Source organism: Gasterosteus aculeatus, chromosome 2, assembly GCF_964276395.1.
Source record: "Gasterosteus aculeatus chromosome 2, fGasAcu3.hap1.1, whole genome shotgun sequence".
In the NCBI taxonomy this organism is placed as follows: domain Eukaryota; kingdom Metazoa; phylum Chordata; class Actinopteri; order Perciformes; family Gasterosteidae; genus Gasterosteus; species Gasterosteus aculeatus.
Window position 1 is genome coordinate 21,465,769 of NC_135689.1, and position 9,843 is coordinate 21,475,611.

At 44.6% G+C, this 9,843-nt stretch overlaps 41 non-coding genes and 1 pseudogene across 41 annotated transcripts; all 42 read left to right on the forward strand.

The window, feature by feature from the left end:
- The first annotated feature begins 35 nt into the window (after window positions 1–35).
- On the forward strand, window positions 36–154 carry LOC144400959 (5S ribosomal RNA). Its single transcript, XR_013462894.1, has one exon. It is a non-coding gene; the product is annotated as a 5S ribosomal RNA (ribosomal RNA).
- Window positions 155–270: 116 nt separating this feature from the next.
- On the forward strand, window positions 271–389 carry LOC144400960 (5S ribosomal RNA). The gene has a single exon (XR_013462895.1). It is a non-coding gene; the product is annotated as a 5S ribosomal RNA (ribosomal RNA).
- A 116-nt stretch (window positions 390–505) lies between these two features.
- LOC144400961 (5S ribosomal RNA) lies at window positions 506–624 on the forward strand. Its single transcript, XR_013462896.1, has one exon. It is a non-coding gene; the product is annotated as a 5S ribosomal RNA (ribosomal RNA).
- Window positions 625–740: 116 nt separating this feature from the next.
- On the forward strand, window positions 741–859 carry LOC144400962 (5S ribosomal RNA). Its single transcript, XR_013462897.1, has one exon. It is a non-coding gene; the product is annotated as a 5S ribosomal RNA (ribosomal RNA).
- A 116-nt stretch (window positions 860–975) lies between these two features.
- LOC144399508 (5S ribosomal RNA) lies at window positions 976–1,094 on the forward strand. Its single transcript, XR_013461654.1, has one exon. It is a non-coding gene; the product is annotated as a 5S ribosomal RNA (ribosomal RNA).
- Window positions 1,095–1,211: 117 nt separating this feature from the next.
- On the forward strand, window positions 1,212–1,330 carry LOC144398491 (5S ribosomal RNA). The gene has a single exon (XR_013460638.1). It is a non-coding gene; the product is annotated as a 5S ribosomal RNA (ribosomal RNA).
- Window positions 1,331–1,447: 117 nt separating this feature from the next.
- LOC144400963 (5S ribosomal RNA) lies at window positions 1,448–1,566 on the forward strand. Its single transcript, XR_013462898.1, has one exon. It is a non-coding gene; the product is annotated as a 5S ribosomal RNA (ribosomal RNA).
- Window positions 1,567–1,683: 117 nt separating this feature from the next.
- Window positions 1,684–1,802, forward strand: LOC144400964 (5S ribosomal RNA). The gene has a single exon (XR_013462899.1). It is a non-coding gene; the product is annotated as a 5S ribosomal RNA (ribosomal RNA).
- A 117-nt stretch (window positions 1,803–1,919) lies between these two features.
- Window positions 1,920–2,038, forward strand: LOC144398891 (5S ribosomal RNA). The gene has a single exon (XR_013461038.1). It is a non-coding gene; the product is annotated as a 5S ribosomal RNA (ribosomal RNA).
- A 116-nt stretch (window positions 2,039–2,154) lies between these two features.
- LOC144399839 (5S ribosomal RNA) lies at window positions 2,155–2,273 on the forward strand (annotated as a pseudogene).
- Window positions 2,274–2,389: 116 nt separating this feature from the next.
- Window positions 2,390–2,508, forward strand: LOC144400965 (5S ribosomal RNA). Its single transcript, XR_013462900.1, has one exon. It is a non-coding gene; the product is annotated as a 5S ribosomal RNA (ribosomal RNA).
- A 116-nt stretch (window positions 2,509–2,624) lies between these two features.
- Window positions 2,625–2,743, forward strand: LOC144400966 (5S ribosomal RNA). Its single transcript, XR_013462901.1, has one exon. It is a non-coding gene; the product is annotated as a 5S ribosomal RNA (ribosomal RNA).
- Window positions 2,744–2,860: 117 nt separating this feature from the next.
- LOC144398892 (5S ribosomal RNA) lies at window positions 2,861–2,979 on the forward strand. The gene has a single exon (XR_013461039.1). It is a non-coding gene; the product is annotated as a 5S ribosomal RNA (ribosomal RNA).
- A 117-nt stretch (window positions 2,980–3,096) lies between these two features.
- Window positions 3,097–3,215, forward strand: LOC144400967 (5S ribosomal RNA). The gene has a single exon (XR_013462902.1). It is a non-coding gene; the product is annotated as a 5S ribosomal RNA (ribosomal RNA).
- Window positions 3,216–3,332: 117 nt separating this feature from the next.
- On the forward strand, window positions 3,333–3,451 carry LOC144398893 (5S ribosomal RNA). Its single transcript, XR_013461040.1, has one exon. It is a non-coding gene; the product is annotated as a 5S ribosomal RNA (ribosomal RNA).
- A 116-nt stretch (window positions 3,452–3,567) lies between these two features.
- Window positions 3,568–3,686, forward strand: LOC144400969 (5S ribosomal RNA). Its single transcript, XR_013462904.1, has one exon. It is a non-coding gene; the product is annotated as a 5S ribosomal RNA (ribosomal RNA).
- Window positions 3,687–3,803: 117 nt separating this feature from the next.
- LOC144400970 (5S ribosomal RNA) lies at window positions 3,804–3,922 on the forward strand. The gene has a single exon (XR_013462905.1). It is a non-coding gene; the product is annotated as a 5S ribosomal RNA (ribosomal RNA).
- Window positions 3,923–4,039: 117 nt separating this feature from the next.
- On the forward strand, window positions 4,040–4,158 carry LOC144400971 (5S ribosomal RNA). Its single transcript, XR_013462906.1, has one exon. It is a non-coding gene; the product is annotated as a 5S ribosomal RNA (ribosomal RNA).
- A 116-nt stretch (window positions 4,159–4,274) lies between these two features.
- On the forward strand, window positions 4,275–4,393 carry LOC144400972 (5S ribosomal RNA). The gene has a single exon (XR_013462907.1). It is a non-coding gene; the product is annotated as a 5S ribosomal RNA (ribosomal RNA).
- A 116-nt stretch (window positions 4,394–4,509) lies between these two features.
- On the forward strand, window positions 4,510–4,628 carry LOC144396950 (5S ribosomal RNA). The gene has a single exon (XR_013459096.1). It is a non-coding gene; the product is annotated as a 5S ribosomal RNA (ribosomal RNA).
- A 117-nt stretch (window positions 4,629–4,745) lies between these two features.
- On the forward strand, window positions 4,746–4,864 carry LOC144398420 (5S ribosomal RNA). Its single transcript, XR_013460567.1, has one exon. It is a non-coding gene; the product is annotated as a 5S ribosomal RNA (ribosomal RNA).
- A 116-nt stretch (window positions 4,865–4,980) lies between these two features.
- LOC144398976 (5S ribosomal RNA) lies at window positions 4,981–5,099 on the forward strand. The gene has a single exon (XR_013461121.1). It is a non-coding gene; the product is annotated as a 5S ribosomal RNA (ribosomal RNA).
- A 117-nt stretch (window positions 5,100–5,216) lies between these two features.
- On the forward strand, window positions 5,217–5,335 carry LOC144400973 (5S ribosomal RNA). Its single transcript, XR_013462908.1, has one exon. It is a non-coding gene; the product is annotated as a 5S ribosomal RNA (ribosomal RNA).
- A 117-nt stretch (window positions 5,336–5,452) lies between these two features.
- On the forward strand, window positions 5,453–5,571 carry LOC144400974 (5S ribosomal RNA). Its single transcript, XR_013462909.1, has one exon. It is a non-coding gene; the product is annotated as a 5S ribosomal RNA (ribosomal RNA).
- A 116-nt stretch (window positions 5,572–5,687) lies between these two features.
- On the forward strand, window positions 5,688–5,806 carry LOC144400975 (5S ribosomal RNA). The gene has a single exon (XR_013462910.1). It is a non-coding gene; the product is annotated as a 5S ribosomal RNA (ribosomal RNA).
- Window positions 5,807–5,922: 116 nt separating this feature from the next.
- On the forward strand, window positions 5,923–6,041 carry LOC144396951 (5S ribosomal RNA). Its single transcript, XR_013459097.1, has one exon. It is a non-coding gene; the product is annotated as a 5S ribosomal RNA (ribosomal RNA).
- A 117-nt stretch (window positions 6,042–6,158) lies between these two features.
- Window positions 6,159–6,277, forward strand: LOC144400976 (5S ribosomal RNA). Its single transcript, XR_013462911.1, has one exon. It is a non-coding gene; the product is annotated as a 5S ribosomal RNA (ribosomal RNA).
- Window positions 6,278–6,393: 116 nt separating this feature from the next.
- LOC144400977 (5S ribosomal RNA) lies at window positions 6,394–6,512 on the forward strand. The gene has a single exon (XR_013462912.1). It is a non-coding gene; the product is annotated as a 5S ribosomal RNA (ribosomal RNA).
- A 117-nt stretch (window positions 6,513–6,629) lies between these two features.
- On the forward strand, window positions 6,630–6,748 carry LOC144400978 (5S ribosomal RNA). Its single transcript, XR_013462913.1, has one exon. It is a non-coding gene; the product is annotated as a 5S ribosomal RNA (ribosomal RNA).
- Window positions 6,749–6,865: 117 nt separating this feature from the next.
- Window positions 6,866–6,984, forward strand: LOC144398232 (5S ribosomal RNA). Its single transcript, XR_013460379.1, has one exon. It is a non-coding gene; the product is annotated as a 5S ribosomal RNA (ribosomal RNA).
- Window positions 6,985–7,100: 116 nt separating this feature from the next.
- Window positions 7,101–7,219, forward strand: LOC144400980 (5S ribosomal RNA). The gene has a single exon (XR_013462915.1). It is a non-coding gene; the product is annotated as a 5S ribosomal RNA (ribosomal RNA).
- A 116-nt stretch (window positions 7,220–7,335) lies between these two features.
- LOC144398393 (5S ribosomal RNA) lies at window positions 7,336–7,454 on the forward strand. The gene has a single exon (XR_013460540.1). It is a non-coding gene; the product is annotated as a 5S ribosomal RNA (ribosomal RNA).
- Window positions 7,455–7,571: 117 nt separating this feature from the next.
- On the forward strand, window positions 7,572–7,690 carry LOC144400981 (5S ribosomal RNA). Its single transcript, XR_013462916.1, has one exon. It is a non-coding gene; the product is annotated as a 5S ribosomal RNA (ribosomal RNA).
- Window positions 7,691–7,806: 116 nt separating this feature from the next.
- Window positions 7,807–7,925, forward strand: LOC144398894 (5S ribosomal RNA). Its single transcript, XR_013461041.1, has one exon. It is a non-coding gene; the product is annotated as a 5S ribosomal RNA (ribosomal RNA).
- Window positions 7,926–8,042: 117 nt separating this feature from the next.
- Window positions 8,043–8,161, forward strand: LOC144400982 (5S ribosomal RNA). Its single transcript, XR_013462917.1, has one exon. It is a non-coding gene; the product is annotated as a 5S ribosomal RNA (ribosomal RNA).
- A 117-nt stretch (window positions 8,162–8,278) lies between these two features.
- On the forward strand, window positions 8,279–8,397 carry LOC144400983 (5S ribosomal RNA). Its single transcript, XR_013462918.1, has one exon. It is a non-coding gene; the product is annotated as a 5S ribosomal RNA (ribosomal RNA).
- Window positions 8,398–8,513: 116 nt separating this feature from the next.
- LOC144398051 (5S ribosomal RNA) lies at window positions 8,514–8,632 on the forward strand. The gene has a single exon (XR_013460198.1). It is a non-coding gene; the product is annotated as a 5S ribosomal RNA (ribosomal RNA).
- Window positions 8,633–8,748: 116 nt separating this feature from the next.
- On the forward strand, window positions 8,749–8,867 carry LOC144398550 (5S ribosomal RNA). Its single transcript, XR_013460697.1, has one exon. It is a non-coding gene; the product is annotated as a 5S ribosomal RNA (ribosomal RNA).
- A 116-nt stretch (window positions 8,868–8,983) lies between these two features.
- LOC144400984 (5S ribosomal RNA) lies at window positions 8,984–9,102 on the forward strand. The gene has a single exon (XR_013462919.1). It is a non-coding gene; the product is annotated as a 5S ribosomal RNA (ribosomal RNA).
- A 117-nt stretch (window positions 9,103–9,219) lies between these two features.
- LOC144400985 (5S ribosomal RNA) lies at window positions 9,220–9,338 on the forward strand. The gene has a single exon (XR_013462920.1). It is a non-coding gene; the product is annotated as a 5S ribosomal RNA (ribosomal RNA).
- Window positions 9,339–9,455: 117 nt separating this feature from the next.
- LOC144397835 (5S ribosomal RNA) lies at window positions 9,456–9,574 on the forward strand. Its single transcript, XR_013459982.1, has one exon. It is a non-coding gene; the product is annotated as a 5S ribosomal RNA (ribosomal RNA).
- A 116-nt stretch (window positions 9,575–9,690) lies between these two features.
- On the forward strand, window positions 9,691–9,809 carry LOC144400986 (5S ribosomal RNA). Its single transcript, XR_013462921.1, has one exon. It is a non-coding gene; the product is annotated as a 5S ribosomal RNA (ribosomal RNA).
- Window positions 9,810–9,843: the final 34 nt, after the last annotated feature.

A 9,843-nucleotide genomic window follows, 5' to 3' on the forward strand; every position in this document is an offset into this window, starting at 1 on the left:
CACATTTTAAAAGATTAGGAAGAGGACATACAGCTGCTTACGGCCATACCTCTCTGGCTCCGCCTGATCTCGTCTGATCTCAGAAGCTAAGCAGAGTAGGGCCTGGTTAGTACTTGGATGGAAGACCGCCTGGGAATCCCAGGTGCCGTAAGCTTTTTCATTTCTATCTGTAAAAGACACAGAGAAGGCCTTAGAAAGTGACTCCATTTCATTGTCAAAACTACAAAACCTTTGACACGTTTTAAAAGATTAGGAAGAGGACATACAGTTGCTTACGGCCATACCTCTCTGGCTCCGCCTGATCTCGTCTGATCTCAGAAGCTAAGCAGAGTAGGGCCTGGTTAGTACTTGGATGGAAGACCGCCTGGGAATCCCAGGTGCCGTAAGCTTTTTCATTTCTATCTGTAAAAGACACAGAGAAGAACTTAGAAAGTGACTCCATTTCATTGTCAAAACTACAAAACCTTTGACACATTTTAAAAGATTAGGAAGAGGACATACAGTTGCTTACGGCCATACCTCTCTGGCTCCGCCTGATCTCGTCTGATCTCAGAAGCTAAGCAGAGTAGGGCCTGGTTAGTACTTGGATGGAAGACCGCCTGGGAATCCCAGGTGCCGTAAGCTTTTTCATTTCTATCTGTAAAAGACACAGAGAAGGCCTTAGAAAGTGACTCCATTTCATTGTCAAAACTACAAAACCTTTGACACGTTTTAAAAGATTAGGAAGAGGACATACAGTTGCTTACGGCCATACCTCTCTGGCTCCGCCTGATCTCGTCTGATCTCAGAAGCTAAGCAGAGTAGGGCCTGGTTAGTACTTGGATGGAAGACCGCCTGGGAATCCCAGGTGCCGTAAGCTTTTTCATTTCTATCTGTAAAAGACACAGAGAAGGCCTTAGAAAGTGACTCCATCTAATTGTCAAAACTACAAAACCTTTGACACATTTTAAAAGATTAGGTAGAGGACATACAGTTGCTTACGGCCATACCTCTCTGGCTCCGCCTGATGTCGTCTGATCTCAGAAGCTAAGCAGAGTAGGGCCTGGTTAGTACTTGGATGGAAGACCGCCTGGGAATCCCAGGTGCCGTAAGCTTTTTCATTTCTCTCTCTGGAAGAAATTGAGAAGGCATTAGAAAGTGAATCCTTTTTCATTATCAAAACTCCAAAACCTTTGACACATTTTAAAATATTAGGAAGAGGACATACAGTTGCTTACGGCCATACCTCTCTCGCTCCGCCTGATCTCGTCTGATCTCAGAAGCTAAGCAGAGTAGGGCCTGGTTAGTACTTGGATGGAAGACCGCCTGGGAATCCCAGGTGCCGTAAGCTTTTTCATTTCTCTCTCTGGAAGAAATTGAGAAGGCATTAGAAAGTGAATCCTTTTTCATTATCAAAACTCCAAAACCTTTGACACATTTTAAAAGATTAGGAAGAGGACATACAGTTGCTTACGGCCATACCTCTCTGGCTCCGCCTGATCTCGTCTGATCTCAGAAGCTAAGCAGAGTAGGGCCTGGTTAGTACTTGGATGGAAGACCGCCTGGGAATCCCAGGTGCCGTAAGCTTTTTCATTTCTCTCTCTGGAAGAAATCGAGAAGGCATTAGAAAGTGACTCCTTTTTCATTATCAAAACTCCAAAACCTTTGACACATTTTAAAATATTAGGAAGAGGACATACAGTTGCTTACGGCCATACCTCTCTGGCTCCGCCTGATCTCGTCTGATCTCAGAAGCTAAGCAGAGTAGGGCCTGGTTAGTACTTGGATGGAAGACCGCCTGGGAATCCCAGGTGCCGTAAGCTTTTTCATTTCTCTCTCTGGAAGAAATTGAGAAGGCATTAGAAAGTGACTCCTTTTTCATTATCAAAACTCCAAAACCTTTGACACATTTTAAAAGATTAGGAAGAGGACATACAGTTGCTTACGGCCATACCTCTCTGGCTCCGCCTGATCTCGTCTGATCTCAGAAGCTAAGCAGAGTAGGGCCTGGTTAGTACTTGGATGGAAGACCGCCTGGGAATCCCATGTGCCGTAAGCTTTTTCAATTCGATCTGTAAAAGACACAGAGAAGGCCTTAGAAAGTGACTCCATTTAATTGTCAAAACTACAAAACCTTTGACACATTTTAAAAGATTAGGTAGAGGACATACAGTTGCTTACGGCCATACCTCTCTGGCTCCGCCTGATCTCGTCTGATCTCAGAAGCTAAGCATCGTAGGGGCTGGTTAGTACTTGGATGGAAGACCGCCTGGGAATCCCAGGTGCCGTAAGCTTTTTCATTTCTATCTGTAAAAGACACAGAGAAGGCCTTAGAAAGTGACTCCATTTCATTGTCAAAACTACAAAACCTTTGACAAGTTTTAAAAGATTAGGAAGAGGACATACAGTTGCTTACGGCCATACCTCTCTGGCTCCGCCTGATCTCGTCTGATCTCAGAAGCTAAGCAGAGTAGGGCCTGGTTAGTACTTGGATGGAAGACCGCCTGGGAATCCCAGGTGCCGTAAGCTTTTTCATTTCTATCTGTAAAAGACACAGAGAAGGCCTTAGAAAGTGACTCCATTTCATTGTCAAAACTACAAAACCTTTGACACATTTTAAAAGATTAGGTAGAGGACATACAGTTGCTTACGGCCATACCTCTCTGGCTCCGCCTGATCTCGTCTGATCTCAGAAGCTAAGCAGAGTAGGGCCTGGTTAGTACTTGGATGGAAGACCGCCTGGGAATCCCAGGTGCCGTAAGCTTTTTCATTTCTCTCTCTGGAAGAAAATGAGAAGGCATTAGAAAGTGAATCCTTTTTCATTATCAAAACTCCAAAACCTTTGACACATTTTAAAAGATTAGGAAGAGGACATACAGTTGCTTACGGCCATACCTCTCTGGCTCCGCCTGATCTCGTCTGATCTCAGAAGCTAAGCAGAGTAGGGCCTGGTTAGTACTTGGATGGAAGACCGCCTGGGAATCCCATGTGCCGTAAGCTTTTTCATTTCTCTCTCTGGAAGAAATTGAGAAGGCATTAGAAAGTGAATCCTTTTTCATTATCAAAACTCCAAAACCTTTGACACATTTTAAAATATTAGGAAGAGGACATACAGTTGCTTACGGCCATACCTCTCTGGCTCCGCCTGATCTCGTCTGATCTCAGAAGCTAAGCAGAGTAGGGCCTGGTTAGTACTTGGATGGAAGACCGCCTGGGAATCCCAGGTGCCGTAAGCTTTTTCATTTCTCTCTCTGGAAGAAATTGAGAAGGCATTAGAAAGTGACTCCTTTTTCATTATCAAAACTCCAAAACCTTTGACACATTTTAAAAGATTAGGAAGAGGACATACAGTTGCTTACGGCCATACCTCTCTGGCTCCGCCTGATCTCGTCTGATCTCAGAAGCTAAGCAGAGTAGGGCCTGGTTAGTACTTGGATGGAAGACCGCCTGGGAATCCCATGTGCCGTAAGCTTTTTCAATTCGATCTGTAAAAGACACAGAGAAGGCCTTAGAAAGTGACTCCATTTAATTGTCAAAACTACAAAACCTTTGACACATTTTAAAAGATTAGGTAGAGGACATACAGTTGCTTACGGCCATACCTCTCTGGCTCCGCCTGATCTCGTCTGATCTCAGAAGCTAAGCAGAGTAGGGCCTGGTTAGTACTTGGATGGAAGACCGCCTGGGAATCCCAGGTGCCGTAAGCTTTTTCATTTCTCTCTCTGGAAGAAATTGAGAAGGCATTAGAAAGTGAATCCTTTTTCATTATCAAAACTCCAAAACCTTTGACACATTTTAAAAGATTAGGAAGAGGACATACAGTTGCTTACGGCCATACCTCTCTGGCTCCGCCTGATCTCGTCTGATCTCAGAAGCTAAGCAGAGTAGGGCCTGGTTAGTACTTGGATGGAAGACCGCCTGGGAATCCCAGGTGCCGTAAGCTTTTTCATTTCTCTCTCTGGAAGAAATCGAGAAGGCATTAGAAAGTGACTCCTTTTTCATTATCAAAACTCCAAAACCTTTGACACATTTTAAAAGATTAGGAAGAGGACATACAGTTGCTTACGGCCATACCTCTCTGGCTCCGCCTGATCTCGTCTGATCTCAGAAGCTAAGCAGAGTAGGGCCTGGTTAGTACTTGGATGGAAGACCGCCTGGGAATCCCAGGTGCCGTAAGCTTTTTCATTTCTATCTGTAAAAGACACAGAGAAGGCCTTAGAAAGTGACTCCATTTCATTGTCAAAACTACAAAACCTTTGACACGTTTTAAAAGATTAGGAAGAGGACATACAGTTGCTTACGGCCATACCTCTCTGGCTCCGCCTGATCTCGTCTGATCTCAGAAGCTAAGCAGAGTAGGGCCTGGTTAGTACTTGGATGGAAGACCGCCTGGGAATCCCAGGTGCCGTAAGCTTTTTCAATTCTATCTGTAAAAGACACAGAGAAGGCCTTAGAAAGTGACTCCATTTAATTGTCAAAACTACAAAACCTTTGACACATTTTAAAAGATTAGGTAGAGGACATACAGTTGCTTACGGCCATACCTCTCTGGCTCCGCCTGATCTCGTCTGATCTCAGAAGCTAAGCAGAGTAGGGCCTGATTAGTACTTGGATGGAAGACCGCCTGGGAATCCCAGGTGCCGTAAGCTTTTTCATTTCTCTCTCTGGAAGAAATCGAGAAGGCATTAGAAAGTGACTCCTTTTTCATTATCAAAACTCCAAAACCTTTGACACATTTTAAAAGATTAGGAAGAGGACATACAGTTGCTTACGGCCATACCTCTCTGGCTCCGCCTGATCTCGTCTGATCTCAGAAGCTAAGCAGAGTAGGGCCTGGTTAGTACTTGGATGGAAGACCGCCTGGGAATCCCAGGTGCCATAAGCTTTTTCATTTCTATCTGTAAAAGACACAGAGAAGGCCTTAGAAAGTGACTCCATTTAATTGTCAAAACTACAAAACCTTTGACACATTTTAAAAGATTAGGTAGAGGACATACAGTTGCTTACGGCCATACCTCTCTGGCTCCGCCTGATCTCGTCTGATCTCAGAAGCTTAGCAGAGTAGGGCCTGGTTAGTACTTGGATGGAAGACCGCCTGGGAATCCCAGGTGCCGTAAGCTTCTTCATTTCTCTCTCTGGAAGAAATTGAGAAGGCATTAGAAAGTGACTCCTTTTTCATTATCAAAACTCCAAAACCTTTGACACATTTTAAAAGATTAGGAAGAGGACATACAGTTGCTTACGGCCATACCTCTCTGGCTCCGCCTGATCTCGTCTGATCTCAGAAGCTAAGCAGAGTAGGGCCTGGTTAGTACTTGGATGGAAGACCGCCTGGGAATCCCAGGTGCCGTAAGCTTTTTCATTTCTCTCTCTGGAAGAAATCGAGAAGGCATTAGAAAGTGACTCCTTTTTCATTATCAAAACTCCAAAACCTTTGACACATTTTAAAAGATTAGGAAGAGGACATACAGTTGCTTACGGCCATACCTCTCTGGCTCCGCCTGATCTCGTCTGATCTCAGAAGCTAAGCAGAGTAGGGCCTGGTTAGTACTTGGATGGAAGACCGCCTGGGAATCCCAGGTGCCGTAAGCTTTTTCATTTCTATCTGTAAAAGACACAGAGAAGGCCTTAGAAAGTGACTCCATTTCATTGTCAAAACTACAAAACCTTTGACACGTTTTAAAAGATTAGGAAGAGGACATACAGTTGCTTACGGCCATACCTCTCTGGCTCCGCCTGATCTCGTCTGATCTCAGAAGCTAAGCAGAGTAGGGCCTGGTTAGTACTTGGATGGAAGACCGCCTGGGAATCCCAGGTGCCGTAAGCTTTTTCAATTCTATCTGTAAAAGACACAGAGAAGGCCTTAGAAAGTGACTCCATTTAATTGTCAAAACTACAAAACCTTTGACACATTTTAAAAGATTAGGTAGAGGACATACAGTTGCTTACGGCCATACCTCTCTGGCTCCGCCTGATCTCGTCTGATCTCAGAAGCTAAGCAGAGTAGGGCCTGATTAGTACTTGGATGGAAGACCGCCTGGGAATCCCAGGTGCCGTAAGCTTTTTCATTTCTCTCTCTGGAAGAAATCGAGAAGGCATTAGAAAGTGACTCCTTTTTCATTATCAAAACTCCAAAACCTTTGACACATTTTAAAAGATTAGGAAGAGGACATACAGTTGCTTACGGCCATACCTCTCTGGCTCCGCCTGATCTCGTCTGATCTCAGAAGCTAAGCAGAGTAGGGCCTGGTTAGTACTTGGATGGAAGACCGCCTGGGAATCCCAGGTGCCGTAAGCTTTTTCATTTCTATCTGTAAAAGACACAGAGAAGGCCTTAGAAAGTGACTCCATTTCATTGTCAAAACTACAAAACCTTTGACACGTTTTAAAAGATTAGGAAGAGGACATACAGTTGCTTACGGCCATACCTCTCTGGCTCCGCCTGATCTCGTCTGATCTCAGAAGCTAAGCAGAGTAGGGCCTGGTTAGTACTTGGATGGAAGACCGCCTGGGAATCCCAGGTGCCGTAAGCTTTTTCATTTCTCTCTCTGGAAGAAATTGAGAAGGCATTAGAAAGTGAATCCTTTTTCATTATCAAAACTCCAAAACCGTTGACACATTTTAAAAGATTAGGAAGAGGACATACAGTTGCTTACGGCCATACCTCTCTGGCTCCGCCTGATCTCGTCTGATCTCAGAAGCTAAGCAGAGTAGGGCCTGGTTAGTACTTGGATGGAAGACCGCCTGGGAATCCCAGGTGCCGTAAGCTTTTTCATTTCTCTCTCTGGAAGAAATCGAGAAGGCATTAGAAAGTGACTCCTTTTTCATTATCAAAACTCCAAAACCTTTGACACATTTTAAAAGATTAGGAAGAGGACATACAGTTGCTTACGGCCATACCTCTCTGGCTCCGCCTGATCTCGTCTGATCTCAGAAGCTAAGCAGAGTAGGGCCTGGTTAGTATTTGGATGGAAGACCGCCTGGGAATCCCAGGTGCCGTAAGCTTTTTCATTTCTATCTGTAAAAGACACAGAGAAGGCCTTAGAAAGTGACTCCATTTCATTGTCAAAACTACAAAACCTTTGACACGTTTTAAAAGATTAGGAAGAGGACATACAGTTGCTTACGGCCATACCTCTCTGGCTCCGCCTGATCTCGTCTGATCTCAGAAGCTAAGCAGAGTAGGGCCTGGTTAGTACTTGGATGGAAGACCGCCTGGGAATCCCAGGTGCCGTAAGCTTTTTCAATTCTATCTGTAAAAGACACAGAGAAGGCCTTAGAAAGTGACTCCATTTAATTGTCAAAACTACAAAACCTTTGACACATTTTAAAAGATTAGGTAGAGGACATACAGTTGCTTACGGCCATACCTCTCTGGCTCCGCCTGATCTCGTCTGATCTCAGAAGCTAAGCAGAGTAGGGCCTGATTGGTACTTGGATGGAAGACCGCCTGGGAATCCCAGGTGCCGTAAGCTTTTTCATTTCTCTCTCTGGAAGAAATCGAGAAGGCATTAGAAAGTGACTCCTTTTTCATTATCAAAACTCCAAAACCTTTGACACATTTTAAAAGATTAGGAAGAGGACATACAGTTGCTTACGGCCATACCTCTCTGGCTCCGCCTGATCTCGTCTGATCTCAGAAGCTAAGCAGAGTAGGGCCTGGTTAGTACTTGGATGGAAGACCGCCTGGGAATCCCAGGTGCCGTAAGCTTTTTCATTTCTATCTGTAAAAGACACAGAGAAGGCCTTAGAAAGTGACTCCATTTAATTGTCAAAACTACAAAACCTTTGACACATTTTAAAAGATTATGTAGAGGACATACAGTTGCTTACGGCCATACCTCTCTGGCTCCGCCTGATCTCGTCTGATCTCAGAAGCTAAGCAGAGTAGGGCCTGGTTAGTACTTGGATGGAAGACCGCCTGGGAATCCCATGTGCCGTAAGCTTTTTCATTTCTCTCTCTGGAAGAAATTGAGAAGGCATTAGAAAGTGAATCCTTTTTCATTATCAAAACTCCAAAACCTTTGACACATTTTAAAATATTAGGAAGAGGACATACAGTTGCTTACGGCCATACCTCTCTGGCTCCGCCTGATCTCGTCTGATCTCAGAAGCTAAGCAGAGTAGGGCCTGGTTAGTACTTGGATGGAAGACCGCCTGGGAATCCCAGGTGCCGTAAGCTTTTTCATTTCTCTCTCTGGAAGAAATTGAGAAGGCATTAGAAAGTGACTCCTTTTTCATTATCAAAACTCCAAAACCTTTGACACATTTTAAAAGATTAGGAAGAGGACATACAGTTGCTTACGGCCATACCTCTCTGGCTCCGCCTGATCTCGTCTGATCTCAGAAGCTAAGCAGAGTAGGGCCTGGTTAGTACTTGGATGGAAGACCGCCTGGGAATCCCAGGTGCCGTAAGCTTTTTCATTTCTATCTGTAAAAGACACAGAGAAGGCCTTAGAAAGTGACTCCATTTCATTGTCAAAACTACAAAACCTTTGACACGTTTTAAAAGATTAGGAAGAGGACATACAGTTGCTTACGGCCATACCTCTCTGGCTCCGCCTGATCTCGTCAGATCTCAGAAGCTAAGCAGAGTAGGGCCTGGTTAGTACTTGGATGGAAGACCGCCTGGGAATCCCAGGTGCCGTAAGCTTTTTCAATTCTATCTGTAAAAGACACAGAGAAGGCCTTAGAAAGTGACTCCATTTAATTGTCAAAACTACAAAACCTTTGACACATTTTAAAAGATTAGGTAGAGGACATACATTTGCTTACGGCCATACCTCTCTGGCTCCGCCTGATCTCGTCTGATCTCAGAAGCTAAGCAGAGTAGGGCCTGGTTAGTACTTGGATGGAAGACCGCCTGGGAATCCCAGGTGCTGTACGCTTTTTCATTTCGATCTGTAAAAGACACAGAGAAGGCCTTAGAAAGTGACTCCATTTAATTGTCAAAACTACAAAACCTTTGACACATTTTAAAAGATTAGGTAGAGGACATACAGTTGCTTACGGCCATACCTCTCTGGCTCCGCCTGATCTCGTCTGATCTCAGAAGCTAAGCAGAGTAGGGCCTGGTTAGTACTTGGATGGAAGACCGCCTGGGAATCCCAGGTGCCGTAAGCTTTTTCATTTCTCTCTCTGGAAGAAATCGAGAAGGCCTTAGAAAGTGACTCCTTTTTCATTATCAAAACTCCAAAACCTTTGACACATTTTAAAAGATTAGGAAGAGGACATACAGTTGCTTACGGCCATACCTCTCTGGCTCCGCCTGATCTCGTCTGATCTCAGAAGCTAAGCAGAGTAGGGCCTGGTTAGTACTTGGATGGAAGACCGCCTGGGAATCCCAGGTGCCGTAAGCTTTTTCATTTCTCTCTCTGGAAGAAATCGAGAAGGCCTTAGAAAGTGACTCCTTTTTCATTATCAAAACTCCAAAACCATAGACACATTTTAAAAGATTAGGAAGAGGACATACAGTTGCTTACGGCCATACCTCTCTGGCTCTGCCTGATCTCGTCTGATCTCAGAAGCTAAGCAGAGTAGGGCCTGGTTAGTACTTGGATGGAAGACCGCCTGGGAATCCCAGGTGCTGTAAGCTTTTTCATTTCGATCTGTAAAAGACACAGAGAAGGCCTTAGAAAGTGACTCCATTTCATTATCAAAACTCCAAAACCTTTGACGCATTTTAAAAGATTAGGAAGAGGACATACAGTTGCTTACGGCCATACCTCTCTGGCTCCGCCTGATCTCGTCTGATCTCAGAAGCTAAGCAGAGTAGGGCCTGGTTAGTACTTGGATGGAAGACCGCCTGGGAATCCCAGGTGCCGTAAGCTTTTTCATTTCTCTCTCTGGAAGAAATCGAGAAGG